Source organism: Ranitomeya variabilis, chromosome 1, assembly GCF_051348905.1.
Source record: "Ranitomeya variabilis isolate aRanVar5 chromosome 1, aRanVar5.hap1, whole genome shotgun sequence".
Lineage (NCBI taxonomy): Eukaryota > Metazoa > Chordata > Amphibia > Anura > Dendrobatidae > Ranitomeya > Ranitomeya variabilis.
In genome coordinates, this window is record NC_135232.1 from 812357412 (window position 1) to 812372803 (window position 15392).

Here is a 15392-nt window from a genome sequence, read left to right on the forward strand (position 1 = left end):
GGCGCAAAATGCAGCGTTGTGCATGCGTTTTGCTGCGTTTTTGTTTGCGTTGTGCGCTGCGGCGCCGACGCTGCGGCGCACAACGCAAATGTGAACGTAGCCTTAAACAACAATTAGGTCATACTACCTTTATTGTAGACTGAAATTGACTACATAATGCTACCTAAGGTAGGATTGTATGAATACACACATGGTCAAAATTGTTTGTACCCCTCATTTAATGACAGATCTGACAAAAGTAATAATAAATAAAAAATCTATGAAAATGAACAAATGAAAGTTAGACATTGCTTTTCAAACATGCTTCCACAGAAATTAAAAAAAATAATAATACTCATGAAATAGTCCTGGAAAGAAATGATGGTACCCTTAACTTAATATTTTGTTGAACAACATTTTGAGGCAATCACTGTAATCAAACGATTCCTGTAGCTGTCAATGAGACTTCTGTATCTATTGACAGGTATTTTGGCCCACTCCACAAGAGCAAACTGCTCCAGTTGTCTCGTGTTTGAAGGTTGCCTTTTCCAGATGGCATGTTTCAGCTCTTTCCAAAGATGCACAAAGGATTTAGGTCAAGGCTCATAGAATTCCACTTCAGAATAGTCCAATGTTTTCCTCTTAAGGTACCGTCACACTAAACGATATCGCTAGCGATCCGTGACGTTGCAGCGTCCTGGCTAGCGATATCGTTTAGTTTGACACGCAGCAGCGATCAGGATCCTGCTGTGATATCGCTGGTCGTTGAACAAAGTTCAGAACTTTATTTGGTCGTCAGACCGGCGTGTATCATCGTGTTTGACACCAAAAGCAACGATACCAGCGATGTTTTACACTGGTAACCAGGGTAAACATCGGGTTACTAAGCGCAGGGCCGCGCTTAGTAACCCGATGTTTACCCTGGTTACCAGTGTAAAATGTAAAAAAAACAAACTACATACTCACCTTCGCGTCCCCCGGCGTCCGCTTCCCACACTGACGGAGCGCCGTAAAGTGAAAGTGAAAGTACAGCACAGCGGTGACGTCACCGCTCTGCTGTTAGGGCCGGCGCTCAGTCAGTGCAGGAAGCGGACGCCGGGGGACGCGAATGTAAGTATGTACTGTTTTTTTTTCTTACATTTTAGCGCGGCCCTGCGCTTAGTAACCCGATGTTTACCCTGGTTACCCGGGGACCTCGGCATCGTTGGTCGCTGGAGAGCGGTCTGTGTGACAGCTCTCCAGCGACCAAACAGCGACGCTGCAGCGATCAGCATCGTTGTCTGTATCGCTGCAGCGTCGCTTAGTGTGACGGTACCTTTAGTCATTCTTCTGTGTTTTTAGCTGTGTGTTTTGGGTCATTATCCTGTGACTGAGACCATGCTTTCTGACACTGGGCAGCACATTTCTCCCTAGAGTCCCTTGATAATCTTGAGATTTCATTGTATCCTGCACAAATTCTAGACACCTTGTGCCAGATGCAGCAAGGCAGCCCCAGAACATAACAGAGCCTCCTCCATGTTTCACAGTAGGGCCACTGTTCTTTTCTTAATATGCTTCATTTTTCCATCTGTGAACACAGAGCTCCATTTTTGTCTCATCTCTCCATAGGACATTCTCCCAGAAGCTTTGTGGGTGGTCAACATATAGATTGGTAAATTCCAGTCTGGCTTTTTGATGATTTTTTTTCAACAATGGTGTCCTCCTTGGTCGTCTCCTATGAAGTCCACTTTGGCTCATACAACGACGTATGGTGCGATCTGATACTGATGTTCCCTGAGATTGAAGTTCACCTTTAATCTGTTTTGAACTTTTTCTGGGCTTTTTTGTTACCATTTTTATTATCCGTCTCTTTGATTTGTCATCAATTTTCCTCCTGCGGCCCCGTCCAGGGAGGTTGGCTACAGTCACATGGATCTTAGATTTCTGAAAAATATGTGCAACTGTGGTGAAAGGAACATCAAGCTGCTTGGAGATGGTCTTATAACTTTGACCTTTTAACACGTTTGTCTATAATTTTCTTTTTAATCTCCTGAAACAACTCTTTCCTTCGTTTCCTCTGGTCACGGCCGCCATCAGGGTATTACTGCCCTGACTGATGTATGGGACCCAGTGGGCAGAAGGGGGCCCGCATCAGGCCCCGTCTCATCTGCCCATCGGGCCCGGGCCCCAGCAGCAGGCTTCTGACAGTACACTAAACCTGCGTCTGAGTCATAGGTTCAGTGTCCTCTGTTGCCGTCCGGGCCCGCAAGGTGTAATAATTATAGGGGATAACTCAGGAGACTCTTTGCGTGGAACAAGACAACTACAGGACACAGTTTCAAAAGTGATAAAGTCTATGTTATCACACGGTGATTCAAACAGGTGCAGAGAGAAACTCAAGTCCACAACACTTGGTGTAAATATCAAATGCAGATCAGCAGTCTATAGGAAACTTCAGAGGAAAATGCAATCACGCAGAAAGTCTATGAAGCACAATTATTCTTGAGGATACTTGACACGAATAAGTCCTTGCTTAGTTCACAACACAGATAGATATGCTTATAAGGCAGTTCAAATAATATCTTAGCTCAACCAGGGAGGTCTAGGTAATAGTCTCAGGATCTTGCAGAGCAGAAACAGCTTACATGTCCAGCAAATGCAGATGGAAGCAAACACGAGCAGCAGATGAAGGAGGATTACTGGAACTGGTGTATGCAGCAGGAACTCAGAGCAGAGTAGCAGGATAACCTCACAGGTTCACAGGAGCAGGTATATAGCCAGGGAGTCACCAGAGGTCAGGAGCTGGATGCAAGGCAGAATACTCTAGCACAGACTGAAGGCTGGGGTGGAGTTTTATAGCAGGAAGACATAGTGCACATGAGACCAAAGACACCATCTTGGAAAAGGGCAGTAATGCACAAAAAGGTAATAAAAAATGTTCAGAGTCCTGACACAAGGCAACAGTTAAAGCCGCCAGCCAATCGGAGGCTGGCAGCTGACTTCAGTGCGCATGTCGCCGGCATATGACGTCATCGTCATTCTCCGGCGAGTCCGCACTGAAATGCCCGTGATTGATGTCGGCGCTGGACAGCGGCCAGGTAAGGTGTTTTTTTCTTTTTTTTTACTGAATGCGGCAAGCCCAGGGCATGACAGGAGGGCAGGATGGGGGACACAGGGGCAGGAAAGAAAAGAACACAGGGGGCAGGAATGAAATCAGGTGGACAGGAATGAAAAACACAGGGGGCAGGAATGAAAACACTGGGGGCAGGAATGAAAACACTGGGGGCAGGAATGGAAACACTGGGGGCAGGAATGAAATCAGGGGGCAGAAATGAAAACACTGGGAGCAGGAATGGAAACACTGGGGGCAGGAATGGAAATGCTGGGGGCAGGAATGGAAACACTGGGGGCATGAATGAAATCAGGGGGCAGGAATGAAAACACTGGGGGCATGAATGGAAACACTGGGGGCAGGAATGGAAACACCACAGGGGGCAGGAATGGAAACACCACAGGGGGCAGGAATGGAAACACCACAGGGGGCCATAATGGAAACACCACAGGGGGCAGGAATGGAAACACTGGGGGCAGGAATGAAAACACTGGGGGCAGGAATGAAATCAAGGGGGCAGAAATAAAAACCCTGGAGGCAGGAATGGAAACACTGGGGGCAGGAATGGAAACACCACAGGGGGCAGGAATGAAAACACTGGGAGCAGGAATGAAAACACTGGGGGCAGGAATGAAAACACTGGGGACAGGAATGAAAACACCACAGGGGGCAGGAATGGATACACCACAGGGGGGCAGGAATGAAAACACTGGGAATAGGAATGGAAACACCACAGGGGGGCAGGAATGAAAACACTGGGGGCAGGAATGGAAACACCACAGGGGGCAGAAATGAAAACAACAGGGGGCAGGATTGAAAACAACACAGGGGGACAGAATGTGTGACACAGGGCACAATGTAAGACACAGGGGGCAGGTATGGAAACTACACAGGGGGGCAGAATGTGTGACAGGTGGCAGGATGTGAGACACGGGCAGAATTTGTGACAGGGGGCAGGCTGTGAGACATGGGCAGAATTTGTGACAGGGGGCAGGATGTGTGACACAGGGGGCAGAATGTGAGACAGGGGGCAGGATATGAGACACAGGGGGCAGAATGTGAGACACAGGGGCAGAATTTGTGACACAGGGGGCAGAATGTGAGACATGGGGCAGGATGTGAGACAGGGGGTCAGGATGTGAGACAGGGGCAGGATGTGAGACAGGGGGCAGAATGTGAGAAATGGGGGCAGAATGTGAGACACGGGGCAGACTGTGAGACATGGGGCAGAATGTGAGACACAGGGGGGCAGGATGTGAGACAGGATGGAGACAGATAGGGCAGGATGGAGACAGATGGGGCAGGATCATGGTGCAGGATCACGGGGCAGGATGGATACGATGAAGACAGATGGGGTGGCAGGATAATGGGACACATGGGTCAGGATCGTGGGACAGATGGGGCAGGATGGGGAGATCATAAGGGGGCAGAATGGATACTCATGAGGGCAGGATGGGAGAACATATGGCTGGAGCCAGGAATGAGATACATGGGCCAGGATGCGGATATTATTACCATAGGGGCTAATTAAGGGATATTATTACTGCAGTGATGTATTTATTTTATTTTTTGAGGATACTTTTTTAAATGGAGGGGCGGTCGTGTTACTGTGCAGAGCGACACTAGGTCACCTTTTTTTCTTAATCTGGTGTAGTATAGAAGTCGGGAAAAAAATAAGCAATGTGCTCTGCAAGCGGAGCTCTAGATAACTATGTTATTTCCTGCAGAGACGAGCCCTGGCTGGAAGAAGTGATGGCGGTCTGTGCTGGATGAAGATGGAAAGCGAGGCTGAAGGACTTCACCAAGAGACGTCACTGGTGAGTTAGTGTGTTACCTGTACACAGACACTGCATACTAAGTACAGATCTCCTGTGTATAATGGCACTTATGGTGATAGTATTGTGTTTTTTTATTAATGATCAGTATTGCAGTATTCAGTCACTATGCAGCGGTAATGTGTTGTCCGGCCAAGGTGTGGAGGTATTTGTCCCTTGAATGTGCTATTATTTGGTCACTGTGGTGGTAATATGTGGTCTGGTCATGGTGTGGTGGTAGTTGTCCCTTGTATGTGGTATTATTGGTCACCATGTGGTGGTAATATGTGATCTGGACAAGGTGTGGCGGTATTTGTTTCTTGTATGTGGTATTATAGGTCACTATGTGGTAGTAATATGGTGTCTGATCATGGTGTGGCGGTATTTTTCCTTGTTTGTGATATTATTGGTCATTTAAAAATTGAAAAATAAATAAAAGTATACCTAAATTGTATTGGATATTTTAACAAATGTTTAGTAAATTACAGTAGAGTAGAGTCCGGCCAGAAGAGTCTACCTTGTCTTGGTGGTGGATTAAAAAATCTTTTGGCCAAAACAAAAGCTGCTGGCCATGTATGTGGTGATGGGAACTGTAAATGTGTGATTAGTGAGGATGTGGTGCAGAAGTGGAGTTTTTGCAAGAGATGGCAGTGGGACTGTGGATGGTACGAGGGGTGGAGGCGGGGCTGGGGTGGAGCCTGGGCGGAGTCTCAAGGGGGGTCCCAAAAATTTTGCCAGTATGGGGCCCCGAAATTCCTAGTGGCAGCCCTGCCTCTGGTCCATGTTGAGTGTGATACACACCATGGCACCAAACAGCATAGTGAGTATCTGTAGCCCTATATCCAGGTCCACTCACTGATTCCAAGATTGTAGACACCTGTGATGCTTATTAGTGGACACACCTTGATTTAACATGTCCCTTTTGTCACATTATTTTCATGGGTACCATCATTTCTGTCCAGGCCTATTTATTATAGATAGTATTGACTTCATTTTAAGCCATAATTATTTCATGTATGAGAAACAGTATTATTTACAAATGCACGGGACCACAATGGGTAAGCGCTTCATGCCAAGCTATGCTAATTTGTACATAGGGAGATGGGAACATGAGAATATTTATAAAAATTACACTCTTTGTAAGGGTCTGAAACTATGGCGGGGCTTTATAGATGACATTCTATTTATCTGGCCGGGTACACTCAATGAATTACAAATATTCATTTCTAACCTGAACTCAAACCATTTCGGCTTAGAGTTCACGCCTACTTAGAGCCAAATCAGTGTAAAAATCCTGGATCTCACCATTTTGGTAGACAACAAAAGATTAATCACAAGGTGTTTCCGCAAAGAGGTGGACTCCAACAGCTATGTCCACATCAACAGCTGCCATTTACCGGTCTGGCTCACTAATATTCTTAAGGGACAATTCATGAGAATAAGGCGTAATTGTACCAACATTGAGGACTATCACATGGAGACTGATTATCTAGTGGCACAATTTGAAGAGAAAGGATATAACCTACTGGCCCTACACAAAGCTAGACAAGAAGTAGAAAATATTCCTAGGGAAACTCTAATTTATAAAACCAAAAACCATGGAGATTCATCTACTCTTCATGAACAGATACATCAACTCCGCATACTGACACCATTTTTTTCTGGTCATAAAAGCTTTATTAATATTATTCAAAAACATTGGTCGGTCCTACAAGGGGACAAATGCATTGGCAACCTTCTGCCAAAACACCCCAAGTTTGTCTACACAAAGGCTCAAAACTTGGGCCTAATGTTAGCACCTACGACAAAAGCCGTTATACCAGCAGTTAATAACAAGAGGGAACCATTATGGTTAAACCCCTCAACTCAAGCATCCAGTTTTATTCCATGCGGCAGATGCTCCTACTGCAAATGTACTACCATGAGGAAGAAACTGTACACCATCTTCATGGATTCAAACAAAATTAAACAATACAGAATTAAATCACATATAAGCTGCCAGTCAACAGGGGTGATTTATATTCTTTACTGCCCATGTGACAAGATGTATGTGGGTAGAACAAAAAGATGCCTATTGGACAGAATAAAGGAGCATCTCGACAATATTAATAAAGGATTTAAGGGATACCCACTATCCTGTCATTTTTCTACATAAGGTACATAAAAATTCTTGCTCAGGAGTCTCCTTTTTTGGGATTCAGAAGGTCCACTAAAACCCCAGGGGGGGTGATTTCTTGAAGGCTATGTCCAGAGTGAAATCCAGATGGATCTTTACTCTGGACAGCCTAGCTCCAAAAGGATTGAATCATGAGATGGAACTTTACGTATTTTAGGCCAATCCTTTTGATACCCACTTTGTCAGTCATATGATGGGTGGTTCTCTAATGAACCTATACTTAGGGCCAGATAACCCATAGGTTACAAATAACCCAAATATTGATTTTATGGTAATTTATTGATATGAACAAAGCATCCCCTTTCCCTCACTCCCTTTTCCTACATTACTCTTTCCCCCAATTTCCCCTTGTTTTTAGCATCTTATCATTTTACATAAGCATGTCTCTACAAAAATGTTTTAACTAACACTATTTTATGCACATATGTGTTATCCGTATTTTTATGTATTTTTTATTTTTTATGAGTGTAAAGAAGCACTGTTTTTATAAATACACAAATAAAAGTTATTTTTTAATCGGCATATATATTTATATACCTACACTCATCTAATCTGATGTAGCTTACTCGTGATCAACCATATAACACAAGACAATATGCAGAGATATGCACATTATTAAATAATAAAACACTATAAGCTCCAGAATACTAACATCTGAAACAAACTCCATCTCTTTGAAAACTATTTCGGTGCATCCACATATATAAGGAAGTCCCAATACATCTACTCCTTGCTGGGTCTCAAATCCTGATTGGCTGACAAAAGGAGGTAAGCTATTATAAAAGGACAATCTAATCACCAGAGACACAGCCCTGATGAAGAATGGAGAATCCCCTTGAAACGCTTTGGTAGTGTTCCGCCCCCTTCCAAGCCCGCCGAATCCCTCAGCACCGCTACCGGCCGGAGTGCGCGAGGTAAGTGCCGGCTGTCCTGCAATCTATTGTGGACGATTCAGCAGCTGTACTCCAATTAGATGAGAACCTCCCCAGCATTTGTCTGTGTAATTAGCACAGCGACCTCTGTGAGCTATCCAGCTCAAGTTTCCTGCACCACCAATGACAACACAAGTAAGTGTCTCTATATAATTATATGATAACGTGCACTAGCTTCACTGTGCAAGCCGCGGTGACACATCTCAATCATAATCAGCAACAACATCGGTATATTTTGTATATATAATCTATTTAGTGTTTTTGCTCCTTAGTTAAAATCTTGCAAGGTGGAGATATTTATTCCTTTACAAATTGTCCATTTTGTTAACACAGCACCCCGGGACATCTGCCAGCATTTCCCTAGGTCTGATTTCTCCGACAAGCATCCACTCTCACTAGTCGCATCCTAGTGAGTATTTTCATGCACCCTACCTAGAGGATCACATCACACCGATAAATTGGTAGCTGTTTATCATACTCATATATATAATTTATTACATTTTTTCCTCAGCATCTTCTACTGGCAAGTGCTTAAACTCCCCTGTTAACCTCACAGAGACCAAGCATATCTTTTTTCAGTACTAGTGAGTACAATCCAGTCAGGTGCCAGTCGAAAGTTTCAAAAACTAATAAAATTACTTAACACTATTTCTTATCCATTTTTCTAGCTACCTCACTTGTCCATTATCACACCTAAATTTACCTACATGGTCCTCACAGACGAGAGCATCATCTCTAGCACAAGTGAGTACTCCAGCCATTGAAAACTGCACATAATATCTACTGAGGCATTATCTCTATAATAGCCACTCCATTTCAGGTTACCGCGGTGTTAATCCTTTTCTGCATTTTCAACTTTGACTACATGTGTATGTCATGGTATGTTTATATCTCTTCTCAAGATGGCTAGAAGCTTGCTGTCACAAATGATTAAGGGATTCATGGCTGGTCTGGGACTGCTGAAATTTAAATGCATTTTATTTCTTTGGTCCAGTAAGAGTTACTGTCACTCTCTTGCAGGCAGTTTCTTTTAGGCTGTTCAGCTGATGTTGGTTGGCAACCACTGCTACCTCCCTTTAAATAGTCACATGACCCATCAGCTGATCATTGATTATAGAGATATTGTTCTGTGCAGCCCCGCTAAGTGTGTGGAGCTCTCCTTTGAAGGTAGCTGCTGTGGTAGTTCTGCTATCCTGGTGAAATGTTCTCTGCTGCTGTGAAGCTTAGCAGCAGAGCCTGAGCTGAGTAGTTTCCTTTTTTGTCTGTCTCCTTATCATCTCTTCCCCTGTGTGTTATCATCTGCAGTGGTGAGGCTAGCGTCCCTGTCAGCCAGTGCACTAGCCAGGGTTCACAGAGGTGACAGTCAGGGACTAGGCACGTGACAGTGGTTTGGGGGAAGTACCGCCATAGGGCGTTAGGGAAGCTTAGGCACAGTCATAGGTTGGTGTCAGACTCAATATGTGTCCCATCCCCCACTCCCTACCATTAGAGCCTTCTTCTTTTTCTGTCCAATCATATATATATGTTGTGCCGTCCACTGGACTTATGTGTGTCCGAGAGTGACACCGCTTGATTGAAAGTGGCAAAGCTAAAACAACTGCAGACAAATTAATGAAGGAACTCATCTGCAGATATGAAGCTCCAGGAACCATAGAAAATGATAGGGATACATATTTCACTTGGAGAAATAATGAAAGATTTTATGCAGGGAATAAAGAAAGGAAAAGAGCAAGTGTTTATTATTTCCTATCACTTACAGAGTAGTGGCAAAGGGGAAAGACTAATTGGGTCACTTAAGCTAAAAATCCAGAAGACCTTTGCCAACACAAGAAAGAATTGGTCAGAAAGTTTGTCCCTTGTGCTCTTCTTATTTAGGCATACTGAATCATAAGAATGGGTTTGTCCCCATTTGAAGTAATTTTTGGTAGTGCTCCAAAGATGGGTCTGTGCTTTCCACAAGTATTGCAAATGCAGCATAGCATGGCCACACAAGGCCCATTCATTCAAATAAATAAATACTCAGACAATGTTTGGAAAGAAATGGCCGTGTCATTTATTTTTGAGTTACTTGAAATCCAATCGTTTCACCTTAAAATTAACTCTTTAAGTTAACCACCAGAATTTTTAACCACCGTAAAATGACCAATCCACCCAGAAAGGGCGATTTCCCCACAAAATAAATGAACACGACGGGAAAAGTACATAAATTAAGGGAGGGAGGGCGGGATCTTCGTTTTCTTCAGGTTACCTCAGAATGAGGTAAAACCGTACGTACAGGGCTATTTATAGCCCATAAATCATCTGCCACACAGCAGCCCACCAATCAGAAAACAATATTCTGGGCGCAAAACAGCCAGAAAAAACCAGTTATAACTGCTCTTGGTTAAGAAACCAAAGCTAACATTAGTTAATCAAATTACCTCACAACCTTTATCATGAGGTAAATCAAATTCATAAATTCAGGGCCTATGTGTCCATGAGACCCCCCCTATAATTCTTTATTATGGACGGGGGGGGGGCTAACATGGCCACACAAGGCCCATTCATTCAAATAAATAAATACTCAGACAACGTTTGGAAAGAAATGGCCGTGTCATTTATTTTTGAGTTACTTTAAATCCAATCGTTTCACCTTAAAATTAAATCTTTAAGTTAACCACCAGAATTTTTAACCACCGTAAAATGACCAATCCATCCAGAAAGGGCGATTTCCCACACGCCAGGGCTCAAAGAGACCTGGCCACCCCACACAACCACAGCCATTTCTCCACAATTGTCTGAAGATTTAAATTAAATATATCCAGGCCTATGTCTGAAAGATGAACCAAATCATTTCTGTAAAGCCCGGGTAAAAAACCCTCCAGATCTTCATGCCTAAAGGAGAAACCATTAATCATTGAAAGGAATTTGGACATCTCTCTGTTAACTCTCTTTCTTATCTTCTCTAAAAAAGAAAGAGAACCCCTATGCCATAACAATCTCGGAACAATCTCAGAAAAGGCAAAGGACGTAAATGGAAAAGATTGTTTAAGAAAAACAATATCAGCTCCAAGAGTAGCGATCAAATCGAGCGTTTTGACTTTTCCGAGATCGTTACCGGCTAAATGTAACACGACTAAGTCTGGGTAAGGAAACTTAATATAACACTTATTAAATTCAGCTACCAGTTTGCTCCAAGGCATGCCGCGAACGCTATGCCAAAATATTTGTACTGTCTCCTAGCTGAATGAGAGGTTTTCTGAGTAGGAACGTTGGAAAGCTCTCTTCTGCGCCCAGAATATAAAGGAATGTCCTAGAATCCAAACCACTCTGGGACCTGAAAGCAAAGTCAACAGTTAATTGTCATATAACTCATGACGGACGTAAAGCTTAAATCTTCCAGAGTCCCACCTGCCTAGTTTCATTATTTCCGAATCATGAAGACCTGACCTTGCTGCCTCTGTTGCTGCTCCTATTCTAAATGAATGGGAGGTAAATCGTAGATGCTCCTTTCCCAACACCCGTAGACATTTTTTAAAAACCGAATTAAATTGAAAAACAGATGCAGGGGAGCCATCCGAATGTACAAATAGAGGGCCAGGGACGCATGGTCTAACTCGTAACCAATTCTTGGTGTTGAGAACCGGACAAAAATTTTGATCTGGCATGGCGTTGATTTTCAACCTAATACCCCTACCCAACTGATCGGTTTTTGATCGCCTAACAAATAAAAATAAATGGGACTCAAAAAGGGTTACGTCCAAGGCCATAAGTCCAGAAGGAACCAACTTTTTTAAAGAAACCAACTCGCCAACTCTCAACGCACCAAAGAATGCTAACGAAAAAGCCGATAAAAACAGAAGAGTCTCAAATGAATTGCTACAAACTGTCTGAAGCGATGTGCAGAGGTCCAGTAAAAGAGGAAGTGATACAGGGCGTCTAGAATCCGGTTTGAAACTGGATCTCTTAAACCCCTTTAAAAATTGCTTGATCGGGAATAAGCCCGTCAGAGGGGTCTTGCCAAATAACTTCAAAAAGAATAATACTCCGGCAAGTGACTTAGCAACTGCCGAATAGGAAAGACCTTTATGACATAAAAATTCTACAAATCTCAAGCCTGAAATAGGACTAGATATATTGAAATCAAAATTGTTCGTGTTACAAAAGGTAATCCACTGCTGCCATGCGGCTGAGTAATCAGCCCATGATCGTGCAGACAGAGAATTCTCGATAAAATGAGGTATCAGCTCAATACCATGTCCCAAATTTCTGGCGGGCAAGGCGTCGCGTCCACATCTGCATTGGGCACCTGTTGGTGAAACATTTGCCAATGTTGACTACAAAGAGAGTCCGTGATTGACGCTAACATACTTGAGCCGAATTTGGCTTTTAGCCATATGTTAAATTCTAGACAAATCAGTACTATCCGTCTCAAAATCTTCACCGCCCTAGGATTCTTGGAAGAAAGGGTATTGATTGAAAAAATAACCCCTTTGACAACGGACAAAATCAATAATCTGGCATTCTTCATCCGGTGACCCCATAGATGCAGGCCTAAGAAAATAGCAAAAACTTCCAAAATCAGCGGGTGCAACGTCAACTGTTCAGACCTCCATGTTTCGGGCCAAGGATGAGCAAACCAATGTGGAGAAAACAAAATTCCGCAGCCAAGGTCGCCAATGGCTGAAAATGCAAAATTCAGCTCATCAGCAGAGACAAATGAGGATTGCCAACAAGATTTGCCATTAAAACCTGATAAAAATGAAAGCCAGGTTTTTGCGTCTTCTCTCAACTCTGCCGTCACCCTGATGTGAGATGCAGGGGATGAAAAACCAATTGTTGCATCATAGAGCCTCCTGGAAAAAACCCTACCCACGGGGATGATGCGTAAAGCAAAATTCAAAAGACCTAAAAGAGATTGCATCTCCTTCAAGGTTACTTTCTTTCTAGATAAAAATTTCTCCAAAGATTCACGTAGTTTTAGAATTTTCTCTTCAGGTAATCTACTCTCCATGTTAATAGAATCTAAGGTAATGCCCAAGAATTCGATAACTACTGTGGGAGGACAAGTTTTTTCGTGTGCTAGAGGTACACCGAAATTGTTGCATAATTCAATGAAGCTATTTAGTGTTTTCAAGCAATTACACGAATGGGGGGGACCGATAAAAAGGAAATCATCCAGGTAATGTAAAATACCTGCACCTGGAACGCTATAATCTAGCACCCAGTGCAGAAAGGATGAAAATGTTTCAAAATAAAAGCAGGATAAAGCAAACCCCATGGGTAGACATTTGTCAAAATAAAATTGATCCTCAAAATGGAAGCCCAAAGAATTAAAACCCGAAGGATTGACAGGGAGGAGTCTGAATGCGGACTTGATGTCAGATTTCGCCATTAATGCAATTTTTCCAAAAGAACGAAGGAGGTCTACAGCTATATCAAAGGATGCATAGGTAACTGAACACAGAGATTTATCAACCTCGTCATTGAGGGAGGAGCCAAAGGGGTAGGATAAATGGTGAATCATTCGAAAACTACCCGGTTCCTTCTTAGGTACTATACCTAAAGGAGAAATACGGAAATTCAAAAAGGGGGGAGAAGAAAAAGGGCCTGCTATCCTACCCGCTTCCAGTTCTTCATTAATCTTTTTTCTGGCTACTTCCATGTGACAATTAAGGCTAAGTTCACACTAGCGTTGTGCGCCGCTGCGTCGGCGACGCAACGCACAACGCACGCAAAAACGCGGCAAAACGCACGCAAAAACGCTGCGTTTTGCGACGCATGCGTCGGTTTTTGCCGAAAATCGGACGCAAGAAAAATGCAACTTGCTGCGTTTTCTTGGTCCGACGCTTGCGGCAAAAAAGACGCAAGTGTCGCACAACGCAACACAAAAAAACGCATGCGTCCCCCATGTTAAGTATAGGGGCGCATGACGCATGCGTCGCCGCTGCGTCGCCGACGCAAACCCGACGCAAATTAGCTTAACGCTAATGTGAACGTAGCCTTAGTGAAGCGAAATTTTTAACTGGGACGCATCCTGGGCCTTTAAATTGCGGGATTTCAAAACCTGAAGAAAAACCATTAAGTAAGAGCTTACTGCTCTCTTGTTTTGGGTATATGCTTAGCCACCAAAGCATCTCGGCTAGTCTCACCGGAGTCTGGGCCTTTTGCAGTAAGATCTCTGGCTGCCGGCTGAGAGGCTTGTTTACGAAAACATTTCGACATCGGGTGGGGATTACCACAGAAGGAGCATTTGTGGCGAAATCTGCATGAGTTACCCCACTTGCAAGACGACTCGTTGAACGCAAAACATATACCCTTCTTTGAATGACTGGGGACCGGTTGTTTAGTCGAATAATGCCTTTGTGGCAACATAAGGTTGATCCACAAACCGACGTCTTTTGCCCCCCAATTAACATCAGGGTGTACTGCCAATTTCTGCCTGAAGGCCTCATCATACTGAAGCCATGCTAGGCCGCCAAAATTACGGTAAGCTTCCAAGATAATATCAATATGTTGGAATAGCTTGCTGCATAAATTAGGGAACTTCTCCCCCAAGACTGCTGAGTAAATTGAAAAGGCTTGTAACCAATTGTTAAAAGACTTCAGCGAACCCCGCTTAGAGTCTTCTGATTCTGATTAATCATCTTTCTTTTCAGGTTTACTCAAGTAGTCTTTACGGGGGAGAAGAGAAAATAAGTCTATATAATTATTACTCCAAATGTGCTCTTTAGTAGCTGAGCTCAGATGGAACACCAAGGGTGAAAGTTCACAAGTTAAAGCCTCCTTAAAGGGGTTTTGAGGAGGGGTATCACAAACCACTACAGGACTACTAAGGGGGGGTGGAGCAGGGGTAACTAGATCCCCTAAAGATTCTGATAACACACATCTAATGATATCCTTTAACTGGTGGTGAGGAACGGACAGGGGCACATTAAGAATCTCACCCCTTCCTGAAGCATCTCCTCTGGAGGTCCGGTCCGTTGAGCAGCCAACACTCCAGCCCTGAGGGGAGGGCGAGTACAGCTGAGGGTGAGTCTGCGGTGAGGAGTTCGGCCCGGCGTCGGAGTCTTCATCCTGTACGATAGCCACCGTTGCGTGCTGCTGTACGTTGGACCCCGGAGCTGAGGTAGAGGCCGCTTCCTGACAGGCAGCTGCCGCCGCCGCAGTGCTTTTATGGCTGCGGGAGGCGGGCGGCCTGTAAATGGCATTATCGGGCGCCATCTGGTGGCTGCGCCGGGAATCACATGACAGGCTGCCGGACTTCTGAGGAGATGGGCGGCGGGACTTCTTGCGCACATCCGGTGCGCGGCTGCAGGATCTCGCTGACTGTGATGGCGGTGAGTAAGACCTCCTCGGCGTCTTCCTTCTGCCCCTGCTGGATAAAATCACCGATGGTTCAGCCTCTTGACCCGACGGAT